This window comes from Nipponia nippon, unplaced genomic scaffold (genome assembly GCF_047370975.1).
Source record: "Nipponia nippon isolate SJK-2023a ecotype South Korea unplaced genomic scaffold, ASM4737097v1 scaffold_33, whole genome shotgun sequence".
Lineage (NCBI taxonomy): Eukaryota > Metazoa > Chordata > Aves > Pelecaniformes > Threskiornithidae > Nipponia > Nipponia nippon.
Genome location: NW_028262351.1, coordinates 618,581 through 627,899, shown reverse-complemented (window position 1 = coordinate 627,899; position 9,319 = coordinate 618,581). Strand labels below are relative to the sequence as shown.

At 45.6% G+C, this 9,319-nt stretch overlaps 1 long non-coding RNA gene across 2 annotated transcripts; it reads left to right on the top strand.

The window, feature by feature from the left end:
• Nucleotides 1-1,651: 1,651 nt before the first annotated feature.
• On the top strand, nt 1,652-5,369 carry LOC148054140 (uncharacterized). Of its 2 annotated transcripts, XR_015707620.1 has the most exons (5): nt 1,652-2,024; nt 3,650-3,671; nt 3,747-3,829; nt 4,291-4,460; nt 5,236-5,369. It is a non-coding gene; the product is annotated as an uncharacterized LOC148054140 (long non-coding RNA). The 2 variants fall into 2 exon arrangements; XR_015707619.1 differs by lacking the exon at nt 1,652-2,024 and having other exon boundaries at nt 2,714-3,671.
• Nucleotides 5,370-9,319: the final 3,950 nt, after the last annotated feature.

Here is a 9,319-nt window from a genome sequence, read left to right as displayed (position 1 = left end):
CCAGCTGAAACCAGGACAGTATCCACCCCTTATTCAGAGAATCATAGAATCATAGAATTGTTTAGGTTGGAAAAGACCTTTAAGATCACCAAGTCCAACCGTTAACCTAACACTGCCAAGTCCACCACTAAACCATGTCCCTAAGCACCACATCTACATGTCTTTTAAATACCTCCACAGATGGGGACTCAACCACTTCCCTGGGCAGCCTGTTCCAGTGCCTGACTGCCCTTTCAGTGAAGAAGTTTTTCTGAATATCCAACCTAAACCTCCCCTGGCACAACTTGAGGCCATTTCCTCTCATCCTGTTGCTTGCTATCTGGGAGAAGCAGCAGAAAGGGTCAAGAAAAGGATTGTTCATTAAAACAAGTTAGCCCGAAAAAGGGATTCCCTCTGCAAAATATCAGCAGAAATAGGTGGAAGAGTATGTGCGTGGAATGTGCAGCTCTGATCAGCCTCTGAATTAAGTTCTAAGCAGTGTCCTTCATTCTTTAGTATTTTGCAATCCACTACAAGCTCTATTATGTTGTATTATGATCTGTGTTGCTAAGCAACATGATTACACAACATAGGTTGCTTAGAAAGATGATCAGCTGAAAGTTTTTTTTTTTTCTGAATAGCTTCCATTTTGATGTGGCTCCAAAAAGCTAGCAGGTAAATAGTTTTTTGGAAAAAGTTGTTTGCAGAAGTTGTAATGCAACAAGTAATTCACACAAATTCCTGTATTTCTGTAGTTCAGTGATATAAGTTGAATTCTGGAGAAGTGTGCAGATCTATTCTCTGCTTTTACAGGAAGATATTAAATCATAGAATCATAGAATCGTTAAGGTTGGAAAAGACCCTTAAGATCATCGAGTCCAACCGTTAACCTATCACTGCCAAGTCCACCGCTATACCATGTCCTCGAGCACCACATCTATCTGTTCTTTAAATACCTCTAGGGATAGAGACTCAACCACTTCCCTGGGCAGCCTGTTCCATTGCCTGATTACCCTTTCGGTGAAGAAGTTTTTCCTAATGTCTAACCTAAACCTCCCCTGGCGCAGCTTGAGGCCGTTTCCTCTCGTCCTATCCCTTGTTACTAGGGAGAAGAGACCGACCCCCACCTCGCTACGACCTCCTTTCAGGTAGTTGTAGAGAGCAATAAGGTCTCCCCTCAGCCTCCTCTTCTCCAGACTAAACAACCCCAGCTCCCTCAGCTGCTCCTCATAAGACTTGTTCTCCAGACCCTTCACCAGCTTCGTTGCCCTTCTCTGGACACGCTCCAGCACCTCGATGTCCTTCTTGTAGTGAGGGGCCCAAAACTGAACACAGTATTCGAGGTGCGGCCTCACCAGTGCCGAGTACAGGGGCACTGTCGCCTCCCTGGTCCTGCTGGCCACATTATTCTTGATACAGGCCAGGATGCCATTGGCCCTCTTGGCCACCTGAGCACACTGCTGGTTCATGTTCAGGCGGCTGTCAACCAACACCCCCAGGTCCTTTTCCGCCAGGCAGCTCTCCAGCCACTCCTCCCCCAGCCTGTAGCGTTGCATGGGGTTGTTGTGACCCAAGTGCAGGACCCGGCACTTAGCCTTGTTGAATCTCATGCAGTTGGCCCCGGCCCAACGATCCAGCCTGTCCAGGTCCCTCTGCAGGGCCTTCCTATCCTCCAGCAGATCGACACTTCCACCCAACTTGGTGTCATCTGGAAACTTACTGAGGGTGCACTCAATCCCCTCATCCAGATCATCAATGAAGATGTTGAACAGGACCGGCCCCAGTACTGAGCCCTGGGGAACACCACCACTCTTGACCGGCCGCCAACTGGATTTGACTCCATTCACCACCACTCTCTGGGCTCGGCCATCCAGCCAGTTTTTAACCCAGCGCAGAGTGCACCCATCCAAGCCGTGAGCAGCCAGCTTCTCCAGGAGAATGCTGTGGGAGACTGTGTCAAAGGCCTTACTAAAGTCCGGGTAGACAACATCCACAGCCTTCCCCTCATCCACTACGCGGGTCACCTTGTCATAGAAGGAGACCAGGTTAGTGAAACAGGATCTCCCTTTCGTAAACCCATGCTGGCTGGGCCTGATCCCTCAGTTGTCCCGCACTTGCTGCATAATGGCACTCAAGATGATCTGCTCCATGACCTTCCCTGGCACCGAGGTCAAGCTGACAGGCCTGTAGTTCCCCGGATCCTCCTTCCGACCCTTCTTGTAGAGGGGCGTCACATTTGCTAGCTTCCAGTCATCTGGGACCTCCCCGGTTGACCAGGACTGCTGATAAATAATGGAGAGTGGCTTGGCCAGCTCCTCTGCCAGCTCCCTCAGTATCCTCAGGTGGATCCCATCTGGCCCCGTGGACTTGTGCGCATCCAGGTGGAGGAGCAGGTCAGTGACTGCCACCTCTTCAACAACTGGGACTTCACTTTGCATCCTATCTCCATCTCCCAGCTCAGGGGCCTGAAAAACCCGAGGATGACTAGCTTGACTATTAAAGACTGAGGCAAAGAAGGCATTAAGTACCTCTGCCTTCTCCTCATCCTTCGTGGCAAGGTTACCTTCTGCATCCAACAAAGGAGGGAGATTCTCCCTGGCCCTCCTTTTGTCACTGACATATTTATAAAAACTTTTTTTGTTGTCTTTAACGGCGGTGGCCAGTTTAATTTCCAGCTGGGCCTTTGCGTTTCTGATCTTCTCCCTGCATATCCTCACAACATCCTTGTAATCCCCCTGAGTCGCCTGCCCCTTCTTCCAAAGGCGGTAGGCTCTCCTTTTTTTTCTGTGTTCTAGCCAAAGCTCTCTGTCCAGCCAGGCCGGTCTTCTCCCCTGCCTGCTCGACTTGCGGCACATGGGGACAGCCTGCTCCTGCGCCTTTGAGGTTACCTCCTTGAATAACATCCAGCCTTCCTGGACTCCTTTGCCCTTCAGGACTGCCTCCCAAAGGAGGGTGTTTGTGCATTTAGAAGGCATTAGATCAAATTAAGCACTTGATATCAAGTACCAGTCTACAAATCCTGAAAATAAAAGCAGTCAGGAGTGTTGCATTGCAGTGATTTGGATTTGGTATATGGTAGTTTTAGCAGAACAGCAGTAATTAGTGTCATGATTGTCCCTTCTAAGATACAAAGGATTGTAGCATAGTCTGAATGGAGACACCAATTATGAAGTTATTAGAGTTGACTTGTTTTTTCTTTAAGATATAGATGTAGGAGGGTTGACAGTTACCAGGTAAATGTCTTGTCCCAAACTAAGACTTTAATTTCTCTTGAGCTGTATAGGTAGTAGTAATAAGGCTGAACTCTGATCTTTTGATTTGAATGTTAGTTTAGTCCAAGGGTCAGGAACAGATCAGCATCAAGAGCTGTTTACAAGCTGAATTGATAAGGTTGCTTGGTAAACTGGTATGGCTGGATCTTGATGTCTTATTCTTAGAGGTTTTAACAGAGTAAGCCAAGAGGTTCTCATGAGATATTCTCCCCCCCCCCGCTTTGTTCCTGGTCTGCCCTCTTCCCCAGTTTGCCTTTAATGACGCTTAGATTAAGGTTGTGGGTTAGGATTTTTGCATAAAATAGGCTCAAAGTTAACAGTATGATACTTGATGAAAGCATGTTAATGAATCATGGCTATTTGCTATTTAAGGGTATTCTTTCTCTTTTTTTTTATAGTTTGAGGGTGGCTCTGGATATGGTAAGTTTTTATAGAGAACTTTGACATGACACTTCATTTAGTCAGTAAGAGGCTTGATGCATACATTTAAATCAGACTATTCTTACACAGGGGGCCGTGGTTCATATGGAGATCTTGGTGGACCCATCATCACAACACAAGTAACGATTCCCAAAGATGTAAGTGAAGCTGGCTTGCTTTCCACTTGTGTTTAAATAAATAAATAAATAAATAGAAAACCACAGCCTTTTCTCCGACTATGTAAGTAAATCAAAAGTATTTGGGATGCTTGACAAGTACTTTTAATATAAAGCAAGTGTTTCTAAATCACCAAAAGTTTATTCTTAAGGATGTTTGTTTTGTCTTCACTTTAGAGATGCACTGAACTATTTTTTTAATTGTTAGTATTCAGTAATAGAGATGGTCTACATAACTTGTTTTTACAAACAAGCATCTGGTTCTTCCAACTTTATCCCACCTGTGTTTATATAATAAACGTTACAGAGGATGTTTTGAGGCTGTAAAAGAGTAAGCTTCCATTGCAGCTCTTAAAACTAAATTGATGGAAGCTACTTGAACAGTACTGTGTTTTTGCAGAGAAAGTTATATCAAGAAATGAATGCTTTATTTTCTCCCCTAGTTGGCAGGATCTATTATTGGAAAGGGAGGCCAGAGAATCAAACAAATACGTCATGAGTCAGGAGCTTCAATCAAAATTGATGAACCACTAGAAGGCTCAGAAGATCGAATAATAACTATTACGGGAACACAGGACCAGATACAAAATGCTCAGTATTTACTGCAGAACAGGCAAGTTGAAGCTTAATGCTGTCCTTACTGTCAATTTTAAACTGACTTTCCTACTACTACATTCTAAAGTTGTTCTTCTCTGCAATATAGTTTTTAGAAGGCAGGATTTAAGTAACTATTGAACCTAACTTCTCCAGTAGTAGTTCTGCCTTTTCTCTGTTCTAACTAAAATGAAGATTCCCTCAAAACTAATCTTGATGGAAGACACCTTAACCAAGCAGTCCTCTCATTTCTCTGGTGAAAATTGCTGCAAAAAAACCTACTTGTAATAAATTACATAGAACCTGTAGAAAATATAGAAGATTTCAGTGGACGTTGGTTTAGTTCTGTGTGGAAGACTAGTGATTTTGTTGTTTTTAGATAACTTAACTGACAACAAATCACAGTCTGCCATATGGCACAGACCATGCCTCTACAGGACAAGTTGAAATCAATTGGTGCTGTTATGCAGCATTTCACATCTTGCTGGCATTACTTTCTCTTCTGCCAAATATTAACAGTTTCGGACTTAGTTTGCTTAGTTTTGCTTTAATAACATGTTGGCTATCATAGCATTTGTTAATGTTTAACTTGAATGTTTGGCTTTAGATTACTGATATTTAAATGTGCTTAAAATAATTATATGCCTATAATTATTAGCCATTAATCTTTTTAAATTATTTAGTTTTAAATGTATTGGGAATTTGTAGTATAATCTTTAAGAATGCCATTATGACTTGATGCAAGATGTATGGTCAATCATTCTAATACATGCTTTTTTCTTTTTCTTTTATAGTGTGAAGCAGTATGCAGATGTTGAAGGATTCTAATGCAAGATTATTTTTTCTTTTTTATAGTGTGAAGCAGTATTCTGGAAAGTTTTTCTAAGACTAGTGAAGAACTGAAGGAGTCCTGCATCTTTTTTTTTTTTTTTTTTTTTTTTTAATATCTGCTTCTGTTTAAAAAGCCAACATTCCTCTGCTTCATAGGTGTTCTGCATTTGAGGTGTAGTGGAATCTGCTGTTCACCAGATGTAATGTTTTAGTTGCCCTTCAGGACTGCCTCCCACGGGACTCTGTTAACCAGATTCCTGAACAGCCCAAAGTCTGCCTTTCTAAAGTTCAGGGTAGCAGTCTTACTGACCCCCTTCCTTACTTCTTCAGGAATTGAAAACTCTATCATTTCATGGTCGCTGAGCCCAAGACAGCCTCCGACCACCACATCGCCCACCAGACTCTCTCTGTTCGTAAACAGCAGGTCCAGCGGGGCGCCTCCCCTGGTTGGCTCGCTTACCAGCTGTGTCAGGAAGTTATCTCCCACACACTCCAGGAACCTCCGAAACTGCTTCCTCTCTGCTGTGTTGTATTTCCAGCAGATATCTGGTAAGCTGAAGTCTCCCATGAGAACAAGGGCTAGGGATTGTGAGACTCTTCCCCAAGCCTGTAGCGTTGCATGAGGTTGTTGTGACCCAAGTGCAGGACCTGGCACTTAGCCTTGTTGAAGCCATGCCATCTTGATTCCATGTTGATTCCATACCATCTACATCATGGCCAGGTCCCACAGTTTCCCATACATTCCAATTAATCACCACCACTTTTCCTGTCTTTTGATATATATATATATACACACATAGATATAATTTCCTTAGTCTATAAGCAATTCCTCTAAAACATTTGTTGAGTTCATTTAGTCCATGACTTTCGGCTCCGTCTGCCATAATAGTCTTTCAGAGCAGGAGAGATGGTGTGTGGTGTTGGACTGTTGCATGCTGAAGCCAGTTCTGGTTCCATGACCGCTGCACTCTGCTCGGTTTCATCAAAGTTCATTCTTCATTAATCTGGGTGATTCTTACTGTATACTGTTGATATGCCACATAGTAATCATTGAAGTGATGACATCCAGTATTATATAGCAACTAGCGTTATACAATTCAGTTCGTTGGCTATTCTCACCCAAAATCAAATCCCCTTGAGGTACACATCGGACTTCCCCATCCTTTCGCATTACGCACCAAGTGCACCCAGGTCCTTGAGCAAAAGCAGTCCCACAAATGGGTTTGCTTCTACCCAAGGCAGGAATAACCCAGACTGTCTTCCCCAGCATCTTTTTTATGTGCACTACAGGGACTTTATCCCCCTCTACAGTACGTAAAAGTCTTGATTGGGCAGGACAAGCTCGACTGGCAGATCCCCTAGTGTTGACTAACCAGGTGGCCTTTGCTAGATGTGTATCCCAGGGTTTGAATGTCCCACCACTGATTGCTCTCAGTGTAGTCTTTAACAGTCCATTGTATCGTTCGATTTTCCTGGAGGCTGGTGCATGATAGGGGATGTGATATACCCACTCAATGCCATGCTCTTTGGCCCAGGTGTCTATGAGGCTGTTTCAGAAATGAGTCCCGTTGTCTGACTCAATTCTTTCTGGGGTGCCATGTCGCCATAGGACTTGCTTTTCAAGGCCCAGGATAGCGTTCTGGGTGCTGGCATAGGGCATGGGATATGTTTCCAGCCATCCGGTGGTTGCTTCCACCATTGTAAGCACATGGCGCTTGCCTTGGCGGGTTTGTGGGAGTGTGATATAATCAATCTGCCAGGCCTCCCCGTATTTATATTTCAGCCATCGTCCTCCATACCAGAGAGGCTTTAACCATTTGGCTTGCTTGATTGCAGCGCATGTTTCGCATTCATGGATAACCTGTGCAATAGTGTCCATGGTCAGGTCCACCCCTCGATCACGAGCCCATCTATATGTTGCATCTCTTCCTTGATGGCCTGAGGTGTCATGGGCCCACCGAGCTAGAAATAATTCACCCTTATGTTGCCAGTCCAGATCCACCTGAGCCACTTCAATCTTAGCAGCCTGATCCACCTGCTGATTGTTTTGATGTTCTTCAGTGGCCCGACTCTTGGGTATGTGACATACTTTTACAACCAGGTTCTCTATGCGGGCAGCAATATCTTGCCACAATGCGGCAGCCCAGATGGGTTTGCCTCTGCGCTGCCAGTTGCTCTGTTTCCGTTGCTGCAACCACCTCCACAGGGCATTTGCCACCATCCATGAGTCAGTACAGAGATAGAGCAGTGGCCACTTTTCTCGGTCAGAAATAGCCAAAGCCGGCTGGATGGCTTTCACCTCTGCAAACTGCCTCGATTCACCTTCGCCTTCAGCAGTTTCTGCGACTTGTCGTACAGGATTCCATACAGCAGCCTTGCACCTCCAATGCTTCCCCACAAGACAACAGGACCCATCAGTGAACAGGGCACATTGCTTCTCATTTACTGGCAGTTTATTATACAGTGGGGCCTCCTCAGCACGCAACACCTCCTCCTCTGGCAATATTCCACAATCTTTGCCTTCTGGCCAGTCCATGACCACTCCCAAGATTCCTGGGCGACTGGGGTTTCCTATTCGAGCCCGTAGTGTGATCAGTGCGACCCACTTACTCCACGTAGCATCAGTTGCATGATGTGTAGAGGGGACCCTCCCTTTGAACATCCAGCCCAGCACCGGCAGTCGGGGTGCCCTCAGGTACTGGATACCTCTCTCCATGGTGGTCCACTTGCCTGGGTGACATATAACATCTTCCTTGAAGGGATACCTTTCCTTCACACCTGACAGGAGTCGCCTCCAGAGGCTGAGGACTTTTGCCCCTTTTCCAATCGCTTTGTCAATGCCCCCTTCCCTAGAAAGGGATCCCAGCCGCTGGGCTTCCTTACCCTCTAATTCCAGGCTACTGGCCCCATTATTCCAGCATCAGAGCAGCAAAGTGATGATGTGCTCCCCAGGACGACGACTAAAATCTTTTCGCATATCTTGCAGCTCACTTCAGGGACAGGGATCGGGTGATTACCATCGCATTTATGGGTTCTGCCTCTTCCTCCTCCTGTTCTTGTGATGGCCCTGCCCATTAGCCTTCTTTGCAGCAAGGGCAGGGCCATCACAAGGGCACATTTGCAGCAAGGGCACATTGCTGGCTCATGTTCAACCTGGTGTCCACCAGGACCCCCAGGGCCTTTTCTGCCAAGCTGCTTTCCAGCTGGGTGGCCCCCATCCTATATTGGTGCCTGGGGTTGTTCCTTCCCAGGTGCAGGTCTCTGCACTAATATTAAATACAAAAACATAGAGATTCCATTTATTTCCAGTTTTATTCCACAACCCTCCTTCATATAGTCACAATTTACAAATGACATTTTTAAGCTAATTTAATTTTACTTTATTATCAAGATGCAATATAGACTTGTGGTAGGTTGGCCCTGGCTGGCAAGTAAGCCCCCACCCAGTTGCTTGCTGGCTCACCTCCCCCGCAGTGGGATGGGGGAGAGAATCAGAAGGGCAAAAGGGAAAAAACTTGTGGGTCGAAAGAAAGAGTGTTTAATAAGTAAAGCAAAAGCCGTGCACGCAAGCAAAGCAAAACAAGGAATTCATTCACTACTTCCCATCAGCAGGCAGGTGTTCAGCCATCTCCAGGGAAGCAGGGCTCCATCACGCGTAACGGTTACTTGGGAAGACAAATGCCATCACTCCGAACGTTCCCCCCTTCCTCCTTCGTCCCCCAGCTTTATATGCTGAGCATGATGTCATATGGTATGGAATAGCCCTTTGGCCAGTCTGGGTCAGCTGTCCTGGCTGTGTTCCCTCCCAGCTTCTTGTGCACCTGGCAGAGCATGGGAAGCTGAAAAGTCCTTGACTAGTGTAAACTCTACTCAGCAACAGCTAAAACATCAGTGCGTTATCAACATTCTTCTCATACTAAATCCAAAACACAGCACTATACCAGCTATGAGGAAGAAAATTAACTGTCCCAGCTGAAACCAGGACAGTGTCCACCCCTTATTCCATACCATCTACGTCATGCTCAGGTCCCACACTATCCAATACAT